Below are 7,239 nucleotides of genomic sequence, written 5' to 3'. Positions count from 1 at the left end.
TTTGGATCTTCCCCTGCATATTCTCAGACCATAATGCCTTGAAATTAGAACTAAATCACAAGAAGAAGTTTGGAAGGACCTCAAACACGTGGAGGTTAAGGACCATCCTGCTAAAAGATGAAAGGGTCAACCAGGAAATGAAGGAAGAATTAAAAAGATTCATGGAAACTAATGAGAATGAAGGTACAACCATTCAAAATCGATGGGATGCAGCAAAAGCAGTCCTAAGGGGGAAATACATCGCAATACAAGCATCCATTCAAAAACTGGAAAGAACTCAAGTAAAAAAGCTAACCTTACACCTAAAGGAGCTAGAGAAAAAACAGCAAAAGTGAATATTTGAATTTTGGATTTCATGATGAAGAATCACCTTAGCTTAAATATAATAGAAGATTCACACCAGAACAGATGGACAGATTTGAATACATAAATATGTATTAAACCTATTTTGTATCAAAACATGCATATTTTAATATACACTGGTGTAAAAGACTGAACATATTTAAATCAAAATATTTTAGTAGATATTTTAATTGTTTATATATGATATAAACAATTAAATTTATATATATATATATAAACAATATCCCTATCCATTTCTATATTTTACATATTAACTACAATGGCCATGGCTTACCTATATAATAAATTTTTTTTTTTAAATTTGAGTCCTTTTTGAAAGTGTTGCTGATGGCTAAGAATGAGGTCAGGCTACAGTATTTGATAACTAAGCCAAATTAAAATTTCATTTCATATTTTAAGTAGCATATACACAAAAAACAAATTCAATAAAAAATGAATCAATAAAAGTAATATTAATTTTCATTTTTTAAATGAACATAATGCGTTTTAAGACAGATTTTATCCTCCATATTAAAATTTTTAAAATATATAAAGCTAAGTGTAACATTATCAAATCTACTATATCATATTCCATTAGTTCATGTCCTTTTCTTCACTTGATGCATTGGATGGGAAACACTCAGAAAAAATATCACTCTAAGTATTCATAATTTCTATATTTAACCAAGCTTATTTATGCATGCATATATATATATATATACATATGTATGTATGTGTCTGTTTCAAGATGTTTTAGAGGGAGCGCAGGTTTCCTCCCTTTCCTGTCAGAGAAGCACACACCTAACAAAAAGGAAGGAGGATGAGGGACTCATTTATGGACAGTTCTGCATTATACATAAAAATAACTTATATTAAGTTTTTGGCATGTGAGTCCAGAATAATAATGCTGGATTGTTATATAATCAAAAATGTTAACTTTATGGATGAGCGAGTTGTGATGCCAAGGCCCATATATGCATATATTCTTAAAAAGAGTATAACTACAAAATTTATATTTAGAAATATAAAACTTATAATAGAGAACTTACAAAATCTACACTTCCTAAGTTTAATATATTAAAATTTCCTTTTATTGGCATTGTTGTCTTTTTTTTTTATGATAGTCCCACAGAGAGAGAGAGAGAGAGAGAGAGGCAGAGACATAGGCAGAGGGAGAAGCAGGCTCCATGCACTGGGAGCCCGACGTGGGATTCGATCCCGGGTCTCCAGGATCGCGCCCTGGGCCAAAGGCAGGCGCTAAACCGCTGCGCCACCCAGGGATCCCTTGGCATTGTTGTCTAACTGAACTTTCCAATGTGCAAGTGTTATAGAATAACAAAGTTTAATCGATATTATCTAAAATTCATGTGCAGCTTTTACTGATATTTTGGCAAATATAGCACTGGATAACATCAGGAAAGTAGTAAAGTTTTATGCTTTTGTTCCCAAAAATTAGCAAAAGAGTAAAAACAATCTATAAAAGTTGAATCCGTTGAATATTTTCATCACTCAACACCTACTCACATGGAAATGTGACTGTAGAATAAGGAGAGAATATTTAAAAATTGCTACCTCTAAATTAGTTAGGTATAAAATGAATTACTATTGCTCATTGCATTCATATAAGTGTCCCCAAATATAGGTACCTCAGAAAAGTTTTGAGGCCTGTGATACAACATAATGGAATACTTCTAATTTTTAAATGCAGATTTACCGTTAAATGTGAAAACAATATATAACATGATTTGTACTCTGTTGACAATTTACTATTGTTTAAAGTGTTTAATTTTGGGGCGCCTGGGTGGTGTAGCCAGTTCAGCATCCAGCTCTTGGTCTTGGCTCAGGTAGTGATCTCATGGTCCTGAGATCCGCCCCCGTCACTTCATGTTCAGGTAGGGGTGTGCTTGAAATTCTCTCTCGCTCTCCCTCTGGCCCTCCTGCTCATGCTCGCTCTCTCTCTACAACAAAAAAAATAAGTCTTAGGAAAAATGTTTACTTCTATGAACACACGGAGTTGATGGATGCCTCCCTCCGTGACAGCTTGCCAGCCCGGTTCTGCCGAACATGAAGACGTGGTTGGCCCATCGATACATGCACTTCCACATCGCATAATTCTTTGTTTACTTGAAATTTCTACACTGCTGACTTTACAGTGGTATTTTCCATTATTAAATGGTAGTTTGGGAACCCATACCGCAAATGAGTGCGCACTGTTTGCAAGGTTGCGATTCTGAATGTTTAGAGTACATGCACGCACACTTCTAGTCAGAGTTGGTCGTAGAACAAGGGTTCTGAAACTTCAGTTTGCATGACAATCTCATGGGGGCCTTGAAAATTCCTGGGCCCTACTACCTCAGTTTCTGAACTCCCTGGAGTGTGTTTAAGATTTGCTCTTCTAGGGGATTCCTGGGTGGCTCAGCGGTTTGGCACCTGCCTTTGGCCCAGGGCGCCATCCTGGAGTCCTGGGATCGAGTCCGGGTCAGGCTCCCGGCATGGAGCATGCTTATCCCTCTGACTGTGTCTCTGACTCTCTCCCTCTCTCTCTCTCTGCCTATAAAAAGTCTAAAAAAAAAAAGATTTGCTCATCTAACAATATTCCACCTGATGCTGGTGCTGTTAGTTTTGTGGTCCACATTTTGAGAACCAGTGATTTACAGGGAAAAATATTGGACAGTAGCTGGAGGGTCACAAAGTCTGTTTGATCCATATTGTTTGTTGCTTCAGGAGAATTTTTAAAAATTCACATTTAAAAATTACTTATTCTGATAGGACATTGAAAAAATATGGTTGCTCTTTTTTGCTTATTGATAGATAAATTCGGAAGTGGGATGACAACTAGACCAGCGTTTTGCACACTGGAAAATGATTTTCTTTTCATATAGTCATTCCCTTGGCAAGTATTTATTCATCAGAATACCATTAAAATTGTCGTTGGAGTCTCTGGTGGATTAAAACAGCCTGACTTAATTTCACACGCATGCATGCACACATTTTATATAGGAAAACAAATACTTTGACGTGCCTAGGTTGGAGAAAAAGTTGTGAAATATTGCCTGTGTGCCTGGCTTTTGAATTGCTGTGAATTTCTGGTCAGTTTTCAATGACATGACTCACATAGTATCTTGGTAAACATTAAGTGGCTAAGACAAATGACCTCTCTCCAGTGAAGCTCCTGAAAGATGATGAAGATTACAACTTCTCATGATTGAAACTGGTTGAAAATTATTGCCTTCCACTGAGGGAAAATCCCAACCTATTCTTTTTGATCTGTGCACATTCTATGAAAAAAAAATGGCAAGAACAGGGATGAATTTTTTTTCCTTCAGTGTGTACCAAATTTAGAAATCGGACATTTTCAAATTTTAAAAATTTCTAAATCTGTAGTACCTTTTGAAATATTAATGGGTATTAAGTCTTGAAACAAGATAGTTTCAATGTATGTATTGTTAGCTCTTGCAGATTAAGTGATAGACTTGACGGCCTTTGCACTTTTCCTCTAGGCTTTATTATATGATATTGAGAAAAATTAAAATCAGTACCTAAGAATTAAACATTATACATTTATAGAAGTATATTTGAGGCAACAAGTGCCTATTAAAATATTACCTTATGTTCTGTTCACAACTAGAAAGTCGTAACAGTGTTGGAGTCAATCTTTCACTTTATGGATTTGTAAACTCTAAATAGAATTAGGCATAAGGTATTAAATGATGCTGAGCAAAGCAGTAGGGAAAAGTCAATTAAATGAAGTGGGGAAATCATCCAAGTTACAAGGTAGACTTGCTCCATAGCTATCTTCTCTCATTTATTATAATGAGGCCAAGTGGATGATATCAAACAGCTAAAAGAATATATGCAACAACATGAAATGTTCTAATAACAGTAAATATAATTTTTGAATACTTTTGAATACTTTGATAACCTTCGAGACCGATTTTTAACTTTAAAATGGAAATTAAAGTTTGTGAGACATAAAACAAAATTTTAACGTGGCATGTATGTAAAAAAGCTATAAAATGAATATCGACTCGGATTTAACTTTCATGCTTTTCAAATAACATAGGAATAGAAAAATAACAGCAAACAAAAATTAAATTGAGAGACCAGGTCATTAATATCTACACTTCTTGCCACCTCTTCTCTCCACCAAATATCTTGGTTTCTTGCTTTAGGGAAATTTAAATCCAAAGTCTACAAGCCATCAAAGCTATAAGGCCAGGTATACAAAGGTAGCATGCCCTGGGGTCTTGACTTTTTTTATGTTAATAGATCTTATTTTGAAGTAGATAATAGATTGTTTTTAAATTTAGCTATCTAACGATTTGGATGATTTTTGGGTAAGTGTAACTACTTATCTCACAGTTTTAAACAGGGATAAGAATTTTAAACCTGGCTATATTGAGAGAGCATGGACTCCTGAGAGTGACCCCGTAAAACATCTGTTAGGAATCCTCTTGTAGGGTCAATGGCAGGTCTTATCTCGAAGCTAAGGAAAAACAAAACAAAACAGAATTCAAATTCTTGATTTTGTTAACATCAGGTTAACATTCTGTTAACATCCCAACTAACATAAAATAATTCCTTGAGTAGAAATAGAATAGAATTGACTTCCCTTTTCTCAAATCAGGCAGCCCTAGCAGTGAATTAAAACCATGGTAGTCAGACTGTCCTTAAACACACAACTGTTAATATGCCGTGAAAGACATTGCATCCTGTGTCATTTCCAATGCTCTGTAACAAATTACCTGGAACTTAGTGGTATAAAACAATACAGATGTATTAGTTGCATCTCTAGAAGAAAAAGTCTGAAATGGTTTTGTAAGGTTAAAATCAAGGACTGTGTTTTATCCGGATGCTGTAGGGAAGATTCTGTCCCTTGCCTTTTCCTGGTTCCGGAGGCTGCCCTCCGTCCTTGGTGTGTGCACCTGCCCCCCTGTCCTCAGCCGTGTAGCCACATCCTCCTTCACTCTGACCTTCCTGCTTCCCTCTTACACTGGTTCTTCTGATCATATTGGGTTTCCTGGAAAATCCGGGACAATCTTCCCATCTCAGAATCCTTAACTGAATCACTTCTGCAGAAGCCTGTTTGCATGGCAATATGATATGTTCCAAGGGTTACAATGTGGGCATCTTTCAGGGGCCAATATTTCTCTTACCCGAGACAGGAGCACAGTTTTTATGTAATAATAATGTGTAGTTTCTGTGGAGTGTCAAATGGTGTTCCCCCTGAAGGTATGCCCACGTCATATTTCTGGAAACAGGACACGTCTGTCACCTTATTTGGAAGAAAGGATCTTTGCAGATGTTAGGTCAAAGATCTTGAGAAGAAGCTCCTTAAACCCTCCCCTGTCCTTGAAATGTGCCTGCAAACTACTATTCTCATGCCGGCAGCCCTTTTGGGGATGCAGTCTGATGAGAGTGAGGTGTTCTTGAGACAATTAAGATGTTGTTGAGAGCAAATAACTAAACCAAGTTAAGTCCTCTGTATAAACTTTTTTTAAATATGCACAGAGCCTGATGTGGGGCTCGATCTCACAACCCTGAGATCATGACCTGACGTGAAATCAGGAGTCTAATGCTTCACGGACTGAGCCACCCAGGAACCCCTAAACTGTTAAGTCCCAGTGCGTGGGTGGGTGTGAGAATCTCCTTGTCTTGGGGCCACTTAGGATAAGCCTCATATTCCCTTGTTTATTAAAACAGCCACCTGCCAATCTGGAATCCTCTGTTGCTTTCTCTGGGATCTCCAAGCCCCCTGTGTGTGGGGGCCACATTCAGATTTCACCTGGGGAGCCCTCAAGGTTGCAAACCAACAATACAGCCCGTCACAGGAAAATGACATAGTCTCTAAATGTGAAAATGTCTGAAAGGCATATTTCGAGTTCTAGAAATTTTTCAAACAAAGATTAAAAATAACTTTAATAATCATAGTATTCATATGTACATTTGAATATACATTTATACATTTATAATCTGTACATTTATAATCTTAAAGATTTTCATATTTTTAAGAAAGATCTTATTTATTTATTCATGAGAGACCCAGACAGACAGGCAGAGACACAGGCAGAGGGAGAAGCAGGCTCCATGTAGGGAGCCCAATGTGGGACTCGATCCCGTTACCCTGGGGTCATGCCCTGAGCCAAAGGCAGATGCTGAACCCCTGAGCCACCCAGGTGCCCAGATTTTAGTATGTTAAGACACATCTTTAAAGACTGTGTAGAGGTGTCGCCTGGCTGGCACAGCTGGTTAAGCATCCAAGTCTTGGTTTTAGCTCAAGTCCTGATCTCAGGGTCTTGGGATCAAGCCTCACATTGGGCTCTGTACTAAGTGTAGAGTCTGCTTGAGATTCTCTGTCTCCTGCTCATTCTCTCTCTAAAATAGATAAATCTTTAAAAAACTGTATAGAAATATCATACCTAGAGATATACCCAAGAGGGGTTTCTTGTTTGTGATAATTGAAAGATAAATACGTATCTCTGCTATGAACTCTTGTTTCAGGAGTTGAGTAAAATTTTACAGAATTGAAAAATGATGAATTAAGCAAAACAAACCTATAAATCCCTTTCCTTCATACTGGTGGACTAAAAATGGTTTGTATGAAAAAGAAAAGATTGTATATAACATTGTTACTCTGGGTACCAAATATAAACTTGTAAATAAATTCACAATATGAGTCTTTAAGAGGATAGTTGATAGAGTGAGTCATTCATTATTGGTGCCATTATTTACATTTTTCATTTCCTACAAGTTTTCTTGGCGAGATGCTAGATAGAAAAATATATTTCATTTTTTTATTGGTGTTCAATTTACAAAAATACAGAATAACCCCCAGTGCCCATCACCCAATCACTCCCACCCCCCGCCCTCCTCCCCTTCTACCACCCTTAGTTCGTT

General features: G+C 37.0%; 1 long non-coding RNA gene across 1 annotated transcript; it reads right to left on the bottom strand.

The window, feature by feature from the left end:
- Positions 1–2,097: 2,097 nt before the first annotated feature.
- LOC119877266 lies at positions 2,098–5,881 on the bottom strand. Its single transcript, XR_005373770.1, has 2 exons — positions 4,732–5,881; positions 2,098–2,300 (listed from the first exon to the last, which is right to left on the bottom strand). It is a non-coding gene; the product is annotated as an uncharacterized LOC119877266 (long non-coding RNA).
- Positions 5,882–7,239: the final 1,358 nt, after the last annotated feature.

The sequence above is a fragment of the Canis lupus genome, chromosome 19, assembly GCF_011100685.1.
Source record: "Canis lupus familiaris isolate Mischka breed German Shepherd chromosome 19, alternate assembly UU_Cfam_GSD_1.0, whole genome shotgun sequence".
NCBI lineage: Eukaryota > Metazoa > Chordata > Mammalia > Carnivora > Canidae > Canis > Canis lupus.
Note: the sequence above shows the minus strand (reverse complement) of the source record. Positions and strands in the feature narration are given on the sequence as shown.